The sequence below is a fragment of the Anguilla rostrata genome, chromosome 15 (assembly GCF_018555375.3).
Source record: "Anguilla rostrata isolate EN2019 chromosome 15, ASM1855537v3, whole genome shotgun sequence".
Classification (NCBI taxonomy): domain Eukaryota; kingdom Metazoa; phylum Chordata; class Actinopteri; order Anguilliformes; family Anguillidae; genus Anguilla; species Anguilla rostrata.
In genome coordinates this window covers 30,866,016-30,883,995 of record NC_057947.1, presented here as the reverse complement: position 1 = coordinate 30,883,995, position 17,980 = coordinate 30,866,016, and the positions used below count along the sequence as shown (strand labels likewise).

General features: G+C 44.2%; 1 long non-coding RNA gene across 8 annotated transcripts in view; it reads right to left on the bottom strand.

Moving 5' to 3' along the window:
* LOC135240422 (uncharacterized) overlaps positions 1 to 17,980 on the bottom strand; it is a 40,311-nt gene that overhangs the window by 20,373 nt on the left and 1,958 nt on the right. For 2 of the 8 annotated variants that reach the window (XR_010325677.1, XR_010325676.1), the window contains exon 2: positions 16,221 to 16,331. The exons of 1 other annotated variant lie outside the window; for it this stretch is intronic. This is a non-coding gene — a long non-coding RNA (uncharacterized LOC135240422). Of the gene's footprint in view, positions 1 to 12,603; positions 12,714 to 16,220; positions 16,332 to 17,980 lie in introns of all 8 variants that reach the window. 5 more of the 8 variants (XR_010325682.1, XR_010325681.1, XR_010325675.1 and 2 more) reach the window with 4 other exon arrangements.

The window sequence follows — 17,980 nt, the reverse complement described above, 5'->3', positions numbered from 1 at the left end:
GGTTATTGGCAGAAGTGCATTCTGGGAGAGCTCACAGGAATGTAAACACACACTGTGCCTTTCATGTGCCCCACGCGGCTGGGTTACCTACGAGCTCAGCGTGACTCGGTGTGGCAGCTGGAAACTGCAGAGCCGTGCAGATCTGTAGCCAAGGGCAGGGCTGCCCAACCCTGTTACTGGAGATCCACCGTCCTGCAGGTTCGCACTTCAACCCTAATTCGGCACACCTGACTCAACCAATTCGCAGCTCCAGAAGATCTCTAGCTGTCCGGTGAGGTGCGCATTGTGACTGTTCGGGGTGAAAACCCTGGTAGATCTCCAGGAACAGGGCTGGGCAGCTGGTGTGCGGTGTGTAACACCTTTGAGCCTGCGGTGTTATTTCCTGTTATTGTGTTGCAGTGGCATAACAAATACTGCAACATTTTTCATGATCACATTTTGGAACATTTTTCATATTTGGTCCAGGGACCCTGCAGCATGTATACACAGTTGTTTTTCAAAGGCTGTCAAGGCTTTGCCAGCATAAGCATCCGTATTTAATAGGCATGGTTTATGGTAATGTGCAGTCTCAGTATCCAGATTCTGACTGGTAGGACTCAGTGTGGGCTGCTCAGCCTGTCTAGAAAGACTCCATCAGTTTATCAGTGATGATCATTTTCGTGCAGAAAAATAATGCTTACAGTACCCAAGTTTAAAAAAAAAATGTATTTAAATTTGATTTAAAGCTTAATAAATGCACCATGCTGACATTGTACTAGTTTTGTAAAGTCTGTGTGCTGCCTGGTTGGAAGAATCATCTTCGGTTTACACCTAGTCCCATTCACAGCTCCAGGGTAAGAGTTCCTACTGCCCAGAGGTGCATTTGTGGTGCGAGACAGGTCAAATTTTGCCTTACAACAAATATTGTGTGAGGCGGCAAAAATTCAGGCGGACACAGAGTGTAAAAACCCCTCAAGTACTAGAACAGATCGTAAACGCGGCAGGTATACGTCTATCCCAGTACAGGAATGTGAGATATACGACGCGGCTGTTAAAAATGGTCAAAGTCACTCAGAACATAAAAGCACTATTAATTCCACTCCAGTTCCTCTGTCCAACTCTCCCAGCCAGACCTGGAAACTGGTTTGAGGCGCCTGAATGTTGGCAGATCTGGCTCGATTGACCTTTTCCGCAAATATACGAACGTAAAAGGGCAAAACTAAAAAGACACAGACATAAAAATAAGATGTAATGTAAAATGATATCATGATCTGAAAAGGGCAGTTGTTGGTGCAGGTTTTTGTCTTAGCCCAGCACTAAGACACCCAACTGTACTTTTAATCGTCTTGATTGAAGCCCATGATTCAGTTAATTAGGTGAACAGGTTTCCATAGTGCCAGGCTGAAACGAAAACCTGCATCGGGCATTTTCGGATACATTTGGACACCCCCCCCCCCCACTGCAGCCCCTCCCCTGTCCTGAGGCTCGTGTTTTAGCACACCGAGCCCGTGGGCGTGGGGCGGAAAAGGGCTCCTCAGGGGTACCAGCGGCAGGCGGCTGCGGCCGCATCGACAGCCGCGTAAAACCGCAGCCGAGAAAACGCCGACTCGGCCCAGCGCTCGATCCGAGCCGTCTCATCAGGGCGAACGAGTCGGGCAGAGCGGTCGGCGAGGATCTGAATTCCGTGAACGTCGGCAGGGATGGCGGTTCTCATCTCTGCCTTCAACTGCCTGTTTTTTTACCTAGCTCTACAGCGCGGCGAACTTTTCATATCGTTTTCCGTGAAAAAGATTTCTCCGCCGGTTTCCCGGTGCAAAAAAACGCCGCGTCGCTCACAGCTCAGAAGTAGCCTAATTACTTTGCGCCCAAAATGCAATTCTTTTCGCGTGAGGAATCTGTGTCGGTCGAGTTTGGCGCGAGACTCTACGCCGTCCTACGAAGCGTCGCGAGTGAACAGGTGAGCGGAGACGATGCCGGAAAACCTGGCAAATCCCGTGACTGCGGCATCATCTGGCAGCGACAGCAGCCGCTGGCTCCCCCTGATAACCGACCCGCCCAGGTGGAGAATTATCATTTTAATAGGGAGTCAATGCAACTGACGTTTCTACTTCCCATTTCTATCTCGTTACTGTAAAACACCATTAGCCAAGGCTACTGCCTTTCCCAACGACGTACCCAGTTTTGTCTCGGATAGCGTTTCTGGAAAAACGGCGTCGGTTGGCTGCTTCCCAGAGGCTGGGCAAAGAGCGGTTAATAGGAAACCATTTTTGGTTCCAGTTCTGACGCCAACACCGAGACCCAGGTGTGTAGAAACAAAACTGGGAAAGGAGGATGCCAAAATGAGATACTGGTTGCTCTTGGTTACAGGTCAGTTTTTTTTTTTTTTTTGCGCTACGTCATCTTCAACTGCGAGTTCGTTTCCAGGCAACAATGATGTTTCCGGCTCAATGGGTTTTTTTTTTTTTTTTTTTTGTCTTTTGAGACAAAAGAAAATTAATGAACCCCAATCACCCTATGAATCATATGGAAGAAAATGAAATCTTTTGGGATGAACTGTGAACTGCTTGGCATAAAAGAATGACTGAATGATAAACTACCTTCAATAATTGTTATATACAGAATGACTGTTCGGCATGAGTCAGGCAAGTAATTGGATATTTGCTGTATGCACTGACGGTGTACATTTGAATCATATGATGCTCCTACCACAGATAATAGGTATTGTTTGAAGCCCTTGCCTTTTCCTCTAAAGTGCTGGATCGTCACTTAAGTCCCCATTAGACAAATAGCCTCTGAATATATCAATTGGTTTATCAATAATCGCAATACAAAAAAAAAATATAGGCTATATTATGACTTGTTCAACTGACCCAATAGTGGACTGAATAGTGTGTGTGTTTTTAAAAGTAGACTAACACTAGAGTCATCTCTAGAAGACCCAAAATATAAACTGTGCAGTGGTCCAGCTTTATCCATTACAAATGAGTCTTTCTACTCACACTTCCATTAAAATGCTTTTTTTATTCTGATCGCGTACCAATGATCAATGAATAGTGATCTGAATTTTCTCCTAAAAAGTTTGTCTCGTTCGCCAGCAGCAGATTCAATCAATCTTGTTTGGCCAGTACTTTAAAAACATTCAATCACTGCTCACTGGAAGAAAACAAACAATATTAAAAAGCGGCAATCCCTATGCAGGAAGTTGTATTGTATTGTTTTCATCCCCTTGGCGAACTCCAGAAGACGCCACTGAGGAAAAGCAATACCAAGGATACAGTAACTCCAGTTCTTGAACAAGCCCTGTTGGCTTGTCCTGGTGCTTCAATGCATCCGGACCATTGCAGCGGATAGCTAGCTATCGCAACAAACAATCGACAAACACTCCTGATCCCAAACCACAGGCTCTGCGGGACACAACCACCCCTCCGCACACAGAAGAGAGCGCCGCACCCGGAAACTTCCCGATCACATTTTAGAATAACAAAAACACGTAAAGGTGCAAGAATTTGGCAAAAGAGCATAAACAGGAGACTGCCATCATTGATATGCCTTTTAATGCATGGTTATTTTTTTTGTAAAACTTTCACGTTCCTGCATAGCATCCCTTTAAATGTGCTGCTTACATTGTATGTGTCCAACACAAGTCCAAGTCTCAAATTCTGGTAAATTACTGGAGGAGAGAACAAATATTATACCCAAACATCTGTTGGAAAATATACACATATAACTTTTATTATATATAAAAATAAACTGGAAAGACGGGCTTCATCTCTCCCAGAACTAAATTGGCAATGTCAGTACTCCTGTCAGTAGGCACGCTATCGCATGGTATTGATGGTCCTGTACAGTGCTATTTTTCAACCGTTACCATGGCAGCCTGGTAATGCACACACATTCAGCCAGACACCCAACCACACCCCCCCCCCCCACAACAGCTCTAATTCCACCATTTTCTTATTTTTGTCATAAGATAGGCCTACATTTCCAAGAGCCAATTATGAGATGCGGGATATGAAATCACAGAGGTGGTGGTGGTGCTGGGGGGGGATGGGAGAGGTGCGTGCCTCTAAAAGCGCTGTTACGCCGGCCTGGGGAGGGACAGTTCACGGGCATGATGGGAGAGGCAGAGACGCGCGCAGGCTGATAGAGCCATTTTAAAGCAGGCTGACCTGCACACTCTAATCTTGTCCATTCCAGGTAATTTTTTCCTTCTCCTCTCCCTCACGGCCCAGGGCCGCGGGCCTGACTCACGCAGGTCCTTTCCGCATCGGTGATGTCGCACGTCCCATCTATCACAGAGGGCCCCGTGTGGATATATGACTGGAGCTCCCGCAGTCATGGGTCTGGGAGGACCGGAGGCTTTTTAAAGAAGATGGCGGGGGATTATGGGCGAGATGCAGAGAAAGGTGGAATGAAAAAAAATTGTCACAAAAAGAACTTTTTTCTGTTCCTGAAGACGTAATTGGTTGTAGAGAGCTATCCATCCCACTTTATTTGTGATTTAAAGGATGAGTTGCTAAATTATTTCTTTTCTCAATTATTTAAGAGGTGAAATTATTATATAGAGCCATCACATGTATTGACAGGCTTTGAGTTATTGTTGGTTGTTGTGTGTCTTAGTGGTTGTGTTATGCATTGTGTATTGTTATGTAGTGTATTGTTATGTATTGTGAGTCTTATTGTGAGTATGAATGTTACGGATGTGTATTGATGTATTTTTCTGTATTGAAGTATTGTAAAATATTTATGGGGACCCCAAGGAAGAGTAGCTACTGTTACAATACAGTAGCTAATGGGTAGGCCTATCTAAATAAACAAACAAACAAACACTACCTTACGGCACTAATCAGCCTTTGTTCCGGACCTTTCCGACCCCGATTTCACCTTAACCTACCGCATATATTCACTTGAATGTCAACTACGTCTCATTTTCGTTTGTTTCATTAAAAACTCAAAATAATACGTCATTAAACATGATTGAAAAGTTCGACCCTCCGACCCCATTCGGTGTTGTCAATTTTTTTTTAAGCAGTTTTAACCTTCAAATCCAGTAAATGTATTCTGTAATTAAAATGTTGAAGGTAAACACAATGTAACTGAAGCTTGACGTTTGAACAGTACTGTGTACAATAATATTATACGCGAAAGAACTAGGCACTTTCAATACATTATCTTCCTCCCGCTGCACAAAAATTAAGTATGTATGTATGTACGTATGTATATAGTTGGCTTCAGTTCCATCAACGCAGCACAATTGTATACAAGCCGAATGATATGCAGCATCAAGCCTGGATGTGACCGCCCTGGGGTCTCTAACCTCCACCCCAATAAAATCTGAGGAGAGGGTCGGACCCTTTCCGACACGGCGGAGGAAAGGCCAGCGGACACGTCCAGAGAGCGCAACGGAACACCTGAGGATCGCGGCCACCCCGCCGGTCACGACCTCGCCATTTTTACACCAAATTAAAAATAAATAAATTAATTAATTAATAAATAACAAACACCAGCAGGGAAATGTCAAGCTGTCACGCAGAGCAGGCTGCAGGAGCACAGCTCTTACTGGACCGTAATGAATTTAAATGAGGACACCATCTTGCGCAGAGGGAAGACAAACATGTCCAGCGCAATGAGAACATGCGATACAAACCGACCCAGGGCTCATTGGATCGGGGAATTAAGTTGTCAAGTGAAAAGGACGATGTCTCGTAAGAGGGATGACTCTGCCTGGGACGACACCCCTTCAAGCTGAAGTATTTCTGGCTGAAGATTGAAGGCTGACGCCTGAGGATGTCCTAAAAGGGACACCATACTCTGCTCTGCAACTTGTTCCCAAAGCTGTTTTTATTGCAAAATGGGACATACTTTCAACATCATGAGGAAATGCACTAGATCCAGAAAATCATGCAATTATGCTTCTACTTTAGTTTTTTTTACTCATTAACCCTGCTTTTATTTTATTTTCATACCACTGTTGGGGAGGGTACAGTTTATTTTTTATGGCGGTATACATTTTGTTTTTTATTTACGTGAAGCAGTTTGCTCTGCAAATCTGCGAATGAAGAGTGCTATATAAGTTTATATTACTATTATTAGAGGTATTTCGTTGTGCACAAAACGAAATGAAAGCACAGAAAATGTTTTTTTTGGTGACATTTTGAATTGCCATCAAAACAAGAGTCAAAAACATGAAATTAAAAAACATGACTAATTAAAATAATGGTTCCTCAGTACATTAGCACTTCTAAAAGCCATCTGTTAGTGCTCTGTTTTTTTTTCCATTCCCAGGCAAATGTTCTTTTTCTGAATTTTTTTGAAAAGCATATGGGGGAGGCACAGTGGTGCAGTGGGCTGGGGCCACTCTGTGTGGAGTTTGCATGTTCACGCCGTGTCTGTGGGGGGTTTCCACCGGACAGTCCATATACTCCCGCAGTCCAAAGACATGCAGGTTCGGCTAATAGGAGAGTCTAAATTACCACTAGGTATGAATGTGTGAGTGAATGGTGCGTGTGCCCAGTGATGGACTGTCCGGGGTGTATTCCCGCCTCTTGCCCAATGCACGCTGGGATAGGCTCCAGCACCCCCCACGACCCTAACCAGGAAAACGCGAGTAGAGATAATGGATGGATGGAAAGCATATGTTAGTATTCCTGTATGACATTAATCTACGGACATAGTGATATTTCAAAGAACAAGGGCAATCACTCACTGAAGATGGCTTTCTCAGAATTTGCATAAAGGCCATGCTAAGCCTGTGTTGTAAAAGGACATCATGCATACTGTATAGCAGCAGGCTCATGCATAAACTATAAACATGTTTACCTGAATATGCGAACTGAATACAGATGATTCAGGTCCACCAAGAAATGGGACAGCAGGAATCTGTCGTTGTTGAATTGAATTTGCTTCAAAAAAATAGCCTTATACATGACCAAAAGTATCTGGACACCCCTAGGGCTGTTTTTCATTGTTTGGGATAGGCCCCTTAGTTCCAGTGAAGGTTAACCTTAATGTTGCAGCATACAATCACATTCTAGACAATTCTAGAGAACAGTTTTGGCCCATTCCTGCTCCAGCATGACAATGCCCCCGGGAACACAGCGAGGTCCATGTAGAAATGGTTTTGTCAAGAATGGCGTAGAAGAACCTGACTGGCCTGCACAGAGCCCTGACCTCAACCCCATCCAACACTTTCGCGATCAACTGGAAAGCCAACTGCCTAATCGTCCAATCGGTGTCTAACTTCACTAATGCACTTGCTCCTGCAGCAATGCTCCAACGTCCAATACAAAGCCTTCCCAGAAGAGTGGATGTTGTTATAGCACGAAAAGGGTGGGCCAACTCCATATTAATGCACAAACTTTTCCATGAGATGTTGGATGTCAGGAGTCCACATTCTTTTGGCTATATAGTGTAGGCTAAATAGCGTACAATTACAAATCAATACAATTTGACCGACTGCTATTTAGCGGACTATAGACTTGCATGCAGTGGCTCGAAAAAAGCTCAACTCAACATGTTGGTCTCATGCTCGTCTTATGCTGCTCTCTTTCATATCTCAGTTCTGTATGTGAAAGCATTTAATGCATCAGTCATTCCAATACGTAGCATTTATTTATTTTTGGCCATCAAAACCATAACATGCATAACTATATGGAATGCTTTATGAACTTCAGAGATCAGAAATTATGAATTATATAGGATATTACATACATACACACATTACAGTCTGAAGGCCAACGCAATATATGCATGTTCTTGCCGTTTACAGACTGCATATGTTATATCAGGGTCCCAGTTACATTTTTCTCATCAGTTTTGTTTTTTGTTTCTTTTAAAGCTTTGCCAGTATTCTGTGTCTGATGCTCTGCAAAAAAAAAAAGCAGAGCATAAAATTCTAATCATTAGCATTAATGAGATATGATTATTATCTGAGAGCAGCTCCAAGCTGTACAGCAAATGCATATACTTTTTGGCAGAGCAAACCCACGTCTGGTCTGAGCCAATTGCCACCCATAACAAAAGGGCAAACGATTACAATGTCAAATAGAAGATCAGGTGATAATTTATCACTATCTTTGCTGCTGAATGTGGGCATACAAGGAAGGTTGTCTGCATAGTTGTCGTTCGATCCGCTGGGGTTCAATCTAGCAAGATCAATGTCTGGTGGGGGACATGTAAGTTGGATAACGCTATATAATGCAGTCCTTTGAATGGGCTAAGAATTGTCAATTAATTAAGCTTTAATCCAGGGGGTTCAATTAGAGTAATCAAATGTTGTGTGGACAGCATTCGGGTCGCTACCTACTAGCGATGGTCCAGGTTGCTTTGTTATTGCTGCTGATATTGTCGCTGTTGTCCTTACTGCACTTGTTGCTGCTGCTGTTGTTACTATTATTGCTACTGCTGTCGCCGTTGTTGCTTTTGCTAATGTTGCATTTGTTAAGCGTGTTGTTGTGCACAGACTTCCTGCTGGAGGAGAATAAAAGCTCCAGTTCAGACTTATTTAGCGAACTGCGGGTGCGGGTCCTTATCGTTTGAAGGTACAGCAGCAGTCGTTCTCTAATCCCCAGACACGGAGGTGGGGAGTCGCCGCGTTGAGGGTCGATAAGAAACAAAATTGTACAAGGGAGTTAGAACCCAGAGAGCTGCCGCCCCCACACCCCCCACCCGTCCCCGCCCACCCACGCTTTCCTCCCCCCTTCCCCTTCCAAACACTCAGATGAGAAGCTGAATTCAGAATTGTGATTAAAGAATCAGAATTCTGTGCCTCTGGCGCAGTTAAAAATCACAGAACTCTCCGACTTTCTGCTGCATTATAATGACGCTTCAGTCCCAGTTAGCTGAAGTTCTGCTCTGCTCTGCTCCAGATTCAGCTTTAAATCGTACTCTCCAAGGTGTCACACTGCAGTAATTAACTCTGAGCTCTGAACCTCGGTTATGAGCTCGCTAGCTCGGCTCCACTTACTGCCACTGCGAGCTACACTGTACTACATGTACACTACGTCCTCAGCCCCCCCTTATGACGGGCTTACGACAGGCTTATGTAACGACAACTATCGGTTATGAGCATCACTAACGACTTTCCATCGTCTCCCTTCTTCGTCTAAAGCTGTTTGGACTTTGTTCAGTTTGTTTGTGAATTAATGAATGTAGGCTAAATTTAAATTTGGTGAGGAAATGACAAGCAGCACAATCCAGCTACAGTGGCCTCCACAATGATCTACACTGCATAAAGATGAGCAAAGGGAGGTATACAATAACCACAGCAGGTAATGAGCAAACCTAGGCTCAAAAGGATGAGGAAAAGAGATTTTATCGTATTGTGTAATTGACCAGAGAACAAGACTTTGACAAGTAACAATTTCCCCCATAATGAGTGAGTCAAATAAACTGAAGTGTGAATAACTGTAACTAAATAAACTGGAACTAAATAATAACTGAAATGCCCTCCATATCCTTGGTAAAGATTAGCTAGAAAGGCTATGAAAAAATGTCTTTGTTGTTTGTCAGCTTGATCTTACATTCAAAATGAGAGAAATACAAATACAGGTAAAATTATTCAAAGAAAAAAATATTTAAAAAAAAAAAATTTACATTTCAGAAAAAAACACATGCTACACTTATTGGCATATTCGAAATTCTTATGAACAAAATCAGCCAGTCCCTGTCATATTTTATTTTTATTAAGCACACCCCTGTCTTTAGGACGTCGTCATCCATGACATAGTATTTCACTGGGGTATAAATATGAGGTGTAAGGCAGGCCAAACTCCCCTAGCCATCCATCAACATGTGGAGGGGATCAGAGATGCTCATATAAACCGAGGATGCCAATAATTCTGGAGGGCACTGTATGCATTATCGGGCCACTTATTCAAGTTCAATCTCAAACTGTTTCGTGGGGGTATAAATATGAGGTAACACGCACATAAATCGATCATCCAACACCATGAAGAAAGGCAAAGAACTCAAGGGGGGAAAAAAGTTGATAACCTTCAAAAGTGAGGAGAAAGTTACAAACAAATGAATGAAATACTAAACATACCAGTGGCATGCATACCACAGTATGGGGAAAAGGATAAGAATAACATGGCTCCAAACCTTTACGTTGCACATCAGACAAGGAAATATGTATTTTCCGTATTTTTGATTCATAGGCCTACTTAAAGCACTTATTTTCCAGTTTACGCTTCATTTTAAATTTTACCAAAATGTTATCATTTTCTTTCTAATAATATTCTTATGAAATCTTCCCAATAAAGGCCCCCCCCTCCCCATCCCTGACCTTTTCATCCACAGTCACCAGCGATGGAGTCGTCCTGGTGCCACAAGCCTATGCGGAAATCACGAGATATCTGTTTCCTGGAAACAGATGTTTTATTCATACAGATCGCTAGTGAGCAACATGGCGGAGATCATCTTCAGAGCAGCATCCCAGAATCCTGTGCGTGTACACGCGCAGTCAACTCGTGCGTTCCACGTAGACCACTTGGACAGCAGTCGAAGGGGAATGGAATGAGATGGATTTAGGAGGCACCACTTCCAAACTGGCGCTGGTGAGTTTGCACCTTCGACGTGACCGTCAGCAGATCTGGCCTCATTCCAGGCTTCAGGTATTGAAACAGCCTTGTTCAGTACTCAACAACCCCTCAACTCAACATCCCTTAATTAGGGAACGGCATGAGTACTCGAGGATTAGAGTGCTCGAAATTCAAGGACTGCTTGAGCACTACACACTACTCCAGGGAAAGACTTGACAATAAATTTACGTGAATTAATGCGTTTGGCTGCATTACCCATGAACCATGCTAAAGATGGCATGAAAAAATGAAGAATGAAACTTGTTTCAGTTATCCTTGCTCCACAGTCTAGCTGTTTCAGGTTCAATTGTCTATTGCTACATTTTTTCTCCGCCACCAATACATCATATGTAATACATGCATAAGAATATGTATATATATGGTGCAATATGTACAGTTTTTTGTACAACATTTTTTGGTAAAATGTCCTTGACATCCTGACAGATATCAATAAATTATAATCTCCAAGAAAAAATCCAGTCTCTCCGACTTCCCCGGTCTCTGAAATCAGCCACTTCAAATTTCACCATGCCTGAATCTTACCAACCAATCAGGACAGCTCTCTTCCTGTCAATCATGTTGTGCCTTAACAGCGCTGTCAGAGCAGAGAGACAGCAGAATAAATAAAAAAAACAAGAATGGCAGAGAAAAATCTGCCAAAATGATGTATTAAAAAAAGACATCTGATTGACTGAAATATTGCCCATAATGCATTTATTCAGGCATTTATTGACTGTCGTTAACCCATAGCTGTAAATAAATACTATAGCTATGTTGATTGTTTACGCTCATTATGACAGCATTATGAGTTTTATTTTATATAACTATATAACAGTCAATGAGGCATGATGTGTTTCTTCAATACTTTATCCCATTCACAAATGGCTGAGGGATATTTAAAAAAAATAAAAGTAAAAAAAGGAAAAAAGTATAAAAGCCTGCGCTGAAATTTGCTCGCTTTCTCCCTTAGCCAAATGCCAGGTTTTCAGTGGGCGGGGTTAACTGGGTGTTAGTTATGAAACCAAAAGGTTAAGTCCAGTGAAATCTTTTCTACATGTAATATGTAAATGACGCACTTGCCACTTTTGTGTGGGTAAAGCAAGCAATGTTGAAAATGCCAAAGCACTTCTCCGGACGTGGAGAAAGAAAAAACGCTTTTTTCTTTTCACAAAAATGGAAGAGACCTACAAGAAATGAGTTTCATTTCTAGAAGCCACAGGCACTGCAATATTACAATAACCTGTACAGTTAGTATTTGCAGTGTCCATTTTCTCCTGGACCTTGTCGCAGAACAAGGTGAATTGGTAAGCAGGGCAACTGTTAGCTAGCGACAATTAAATAGTTTTCAAGCGTAGACAGGTGGACTCAAAGACTTTCTTTATTCAGGTGTAATGTCCAGAGTTTGAGACCGCTAATGTTAGCGTACAGTAGCTCAGTGTCATGACATCATTCACACATTGAATGATCTTTAGGATGCTGAAGGCTAGTTTGTGTTGCTTTCTTTCGTTTTGTCTGGCAGTGTAAGGCTACCGCTCTAACAGGATCCATCCTAGCTAACGATGAGGAATGGCTTACATGTGACGTGTCTTACGGATACGAATGTTAATGAGTGCAGGATACACACCCACCCTGTCCTTATCTGCTGAACACAATAACACAAGTCTTCACTGCCAGAACATTCTAGAACTTTGTCTCTCCCCACATTTGAGAAAAATGGGGAGAATGGCGTAGGCCTAGCCTACAAATCACACTGCACGCCACATTAAGGTTGACCGTTCCCGAAACCGGTGAAAAAGCCATCACATTAATCCAGTTATGAATTCCCGCAGAATTAGTCTCATGGATTTATTTATGTCTTCAGGTTCATGCATAAAACACCATTTACATTTTCATCAAAACAAAAATCACTCCCCCCCCCCCCCCCCCCAACACTCCGCGACCGCTCACATTACCCAGAATTCTTTAGAGCTGTGAGATGTGAAGAGGTGCTGGGAGAGCCTCGAGCAGCTCGCTGGAGGAGCACCGCGCTGCGAACAACACTTACTCGGGCAGGCGTGGGTCGCTCTTCCGCACAGCCAGCGATGTGTCCTCCAGCACCCGGCACACGTAGGCCCAGAAACGGGCAGTGGGGGCCCACACAGCCACAGCCTCAGCCTGCCCCCCCCAAAGAAAACACTCAGGAGCCACCTCAAAAAAAGCTGGCCCTTCATGGCTGACGCAGAAGACGGCAGTCCAGTCTCTCTCAATTAGACGGCACATCCAGTGTGAAAGCAGGACCAGGCCCTAGCACTTACTGACCAAAGATGCATGCAATCATGGGCAGAGGGCGTGAAATCACACTGGAGGGTGGGGGGGGGAGGTGGTGGGTTGGTAGTGGGGCTGTTGTGATTGCATTCCACAATTTATCTTGTTTCTCTGTGCACTCACCCCCTCCCCCCTCCAATCATATTACACCCCCACAGTACAGCAGCGGTCGCTATCAGATGGGCAGCCTCACACAAGCGCTGTAAAATGCCGCCATCTGTTTTGCTTGTCATCAGTTTTATTAGAACCGATTGGAAAATTTAATGAGAGAAGAAAAAAGGAAGCATGTGTCAGTCAGTAGAAAAATATGACTTGTTCAAATTTATAAATGTTGTTCATGACATGAAATCCCACCAAAACAAACCAGCTTTCAGCTCAGGGATGCTATGGACAGTGAAAATTATGAGGTTTAGGCTATTTTGGGGTTAAAAAAAACATTCTGGGGTGGCCAGTTTTACTAAAACAGAAGTTTTCAGTGCCTGGGCAGCCAGGCAGATTACTAGCTGTCAACCAGAAAGGGATTCTCTAAAAAATAAAAAAATTCTCTTTTTCTTTTGCATTTGAGTGATCCTCTTTATTGTTGGATTATGTCTAGGCACAACACAGGGACTCCATGTTGAAAAGAGTCTACACATAATACACAAAAACACTACATTAACAGTCTTTCCTACTCATGGGCTTTACCCAGGTACGCTGCCCATGTATATTGACAGCCACCCAGGTATATTTGGGGACCCAATTTAACTACAAAACAAAAAAAGTCAAAAGTGGTTAACTCAACAGACAGCTGCTTGTCAGACTTGTCTTCAACCTTCCAAAGTTCTCGCATGTCACTCCCCCGCTGAGTTCACTCCAGCGGCTACCGGTCACCACCAGGGTCAGGCTCAAAGTTCTGACTCTGGCCTACACTACAGCCAACAGGACAGCCCCCGCCCACCTACAGGACATAATTCAGTTTCACGCACCAGCACGACCACTCCGCTGTGCTGCAGCATGGCCAAATCCGGGTGAACGGTTCTCGCTCGTTCCGACACACAGAGCGCTTTCATGTTACACTTGTATCTTGATTCTGTCGGTCTATCATATCTTGTAGTAAGGCTTCATTCTAGTTTGACTTGTCATAACCTTCTGACCTAGCCTTTGCTCACTGTGTGAAACGGACTTGATGTTCATACCAACATAACTGAGCAGTCTAACGTATCTTACATGTATGCCTTGTCCAGTATTTTTCAATATAAAATAATAATGTACAATTAATTTACGCTATTTGTATGGCCGGCCCAAATGGATTTCCCCCCATCCAAAAAGATTTTTCGGTATTTAGTTGCTTATTTCTATAAATTTCCTATTGAAAGATACTTAATACTTATTTCTATAAGTAACAGACTACACTTTTATATTAGTTATTTTTTCTTTTAAATGTCAAAGTGACATAGAGCTGACTCATTTCACTGCGTGAGCTGGCCCTCCCCTCCCTCCCCCACCAGTCGACTTGTAAGCCCTAAACTTATGTTTAGAATTTCTATGCGAGTACGTTATCCTCCGAATCATTCTGAAAAAATAAAGGTTTGCCGGTAACTGAGACTATTACTGCAAATTCTCTCTGTTCGCCAGTACAGTTTGACGCAAAAAGTGCCGTCCAGATTTCATTTTCATCTGGCCAAAGTAAAAATATATAAATAAAATAGCCCTAACGCAAAATATAAATAAATAGATAATAAAGTGCTCAGACACAAAATGTGAACTGTCTGCGCAGCAAAATTTAATAACCTCTTAATAGTTAGAATACAATTTAATAATTAATACAAACACCCCCCCCCCCCCCCGAATGTGCACAGCTCTTAAAGGGAATGAAAAGAGGTAATTTGATTGGCTATTAACAAATGCAGCTGCACCAGACCCACTGATCATACATTCAGTATAATCCAACCCTGTCTCCAGGTGGCCGCAACAATTTACGCTCGGTGCTGATTGCCTCTGGTCCACAGTCACAAGCCACGCCCAGTGCACCACACGGCACGCCACTGACTCCGCCCATTCTGCACTCCACTGACTCCGCCCATTTGGCACTCCGCTGACTCCGCCCATTCGCCGCACCACTGACTCCGCCCATTCTGCACTCCACTGACTCCGCCCATTCTGCACTCCACTGACTCCGCCCATTCTGCACTCCACTGACTCCGCCCATTCTGCACTCCACTGACTCCGCCCATTCCCCGCGCCACTGACTCCGCCCATTCGCCGCGCCACTGACTCCGCCCATTCGCCGTGCCACTGACTGCGCCCATGGAACGTGTGACATCGGTTCCAGAAAATAATAGCCCCGCGTCATTTCATGCTAAACTACAGAAAGTAACAGCTACAGATGTGTGTGGTTCACGTGGCATTTGTGCCGTACACCGTACTGCTCACAAAGGCACCCGGGAGAAGGCAGACGTAGCCTTCTGTGGACCCGAGAGCTTTTGACTCCTCTACCCACGGACTGGCCCGGTATTTCGGAGGAAATGGACGGCTTCCCGTACGTGCCGATTTAAAATGTCACACGAACACGCAGCCACCGCTAGCGGAGGAAGAGCAGCTTGTGCGGCCGCGAGCACCGCCTTCAGACGATCTCGCGGTCTCGCTTCATTAATTTTTCATTTTTTCCACTCGCTATTAAAAACGAGGCCCCGGTGAATGTCAGCACACAGCGGAATCACTTCCCCCGATAGGGCCTGGCCTTCGGAAGAAAAAGAAAGAAAAAAAGAAAAAAAATGTACCATGGCAACCGTCTCCAGGTTTCCCGTTCATGGACAACGGCGTCTCGAGCCCACGATTCAGCACCACGCAGAACAACGGTGTGCAACAGCCGCATTAACACATTACATTACATTACATTACAGGCATTTGGCAGACGCTCTTATCCAGAGCGACGTACAACAAAGTGTATAACCATAACCAGGAACAAGTATGACGAAAACCCCTAGAGAGAAGTACCGGTCCAAGTGCAGGGAACAACCGCATAGTTCAACTTGGACCCTGAAGGTTAAACTGATTAACACTAACACAACGAGAACGGCAACAACGCAGTCTATGGAAAAAAAAATACAAGCAGTAGTTAAGACAGTTAATGCACCTAAGTCACCTACGAAACAGCTGCCTAGTTACAACCCTAAGCCTACAGTCATTTAACAGGGGGGTAGGGAGGGATGGGGAGAGGTGCAGCCTAACACAACCCGGCCGGACCGGCGGCGCTGGATACGGGTCGATACCGTCTGTGACAGACGCCGCCCACCACAGCGCGGGGCTGCCATGCAGTAATAAACCGTCTCCATTGTTAATCCATCAGGCAGCTAACGTCGGCATGCCAATGCTCACCGTTTCCCCCTGCAGGCTCATCGGTTAGACGCCGGCGTTCGAAATCTGAAGGTTCCCAATCAATCAGCGCCCAATCAGAGACTTTCGCTGCAATTTCTCACCTGCGCATTTCTGAGGGAAGAGACAAGGGCGTCGAAACATCGTTCATCACCCCAACACCACAGCACTGCCACATCCATCTGAGCCCCCCCCCCCCCCCCAAGACACACATACGGTGTCTTACGTGCAGGTTATTTGCTCTAAAAATGGCAGCGATAAGAAAGAAACAGGCAAAGAACCAGAATGAGGGGGTGTGAGAAGGAGCAGGCCAACATGGCCGCCATGGCAGTCTGACAGGACTCAGGAGTACAGGTACAAATGCAGAACATTACTACTGGATATGAAAAACTAGCCTTTGCCATGCAAGCAATGCTGGCATGCGTCACGTCGCCTGAGGTGCCAGGATAAGAGGCCGTTTTTCAGTAGACTTGGTTATGCTTAAAAGCACACCAATGGCACATTTTCCAGCTACCAGTTTTGGACATCTGACTTTCTGAATTCAGGTAAAGCTGGTGGGAGAGAGACAGGGGTTGTGACGAATCCACAGTTGAGAAATAGGCCTACACTGTTTCTCAGACTTCATGAACGGAATTTAATGTAATCTCTGCAAGCAATGAGGCTACATTGGCCAACTACTGTCAGCTTCAGCTGGGAAAGAGTAGAAAGATCTGTTGGAGGTGGAGATGAACTACTGTATCCTTAAGCATGGTGCTCAACCTGAATTGCATCAGTAAATACCCAGCTGAATAAACTGACTTGTGTGTAAAAAGAATGGAAGCTTAAATTGCTCTGGATATGTGCAAACGCCCATGCCTTACTACACATTAACTATGAGCAGTACATCATTTACAGGTAGCATCACCGTGGTGATGAAAGCCACTATAATTCCATAAGGCAGGTAATTCCCTACATGGGGTACCAATTAGGCTCAGGAGTGTAGTCCAGGGGGGGCCCCCCTAAGATGAGGGTACCCACATCTAAAGTCTTCTCGTGCACAATGCCTTCCTAATTGGATCCCAAGGTCAAAGGGATTCGGGAAGGCACGTGACTCTGGAATACATAACAATCTGATTGTGAGAGAGCATATGGACTTACACACGAGGTTATGTATGCTTCAAACATATCCACACACAGGGCTGGTTTAATATGTTGGATGTGTTGCCATAGTAATGAGCCTGGCTGTATTATAAGCGCATGTCTCAGGCAGAGTTCCTGCTGGACTATATCAGAGCTAAGCCATTAACCTGGAAACAGCGCAAAGGTGTTTTCTTCAATCTCCTCCCGCAAGAAGGCGTCAAACATTGCTTTAGGTACCTGATGCCCCCCACTATCTCCCTCTTTCCTTTTGCTCTCTCTCCCCTCTCGGATAGCTCAATTTTGTTTCTAAAACTACTTCAGAAGTTAATTCTTAAATATTTCTTCAAATAAATATTTTTTCCCCCCCCCCACTTTCCCTTTTACAAGTTTACTGGTATGAAAAATGCAACGCATGTTGTCAAAATGGACGAGGAATGCAAATATTAATTTTCATGACGTAATTACATGAAATTTCACGTATTTACACGAAAAGCAAATCTGCAACTATTAGGTTTGCACAGTAAGACAGTCCTTCTCTCTGTACGTCTCTCACAATGTGGTAGGTACACTTGGCTTGTTTTCCAAGATAAATACACAAGCCAGCTGCCAAAATGAAACTGGCACATATTCCTTTCTCTCCTTAG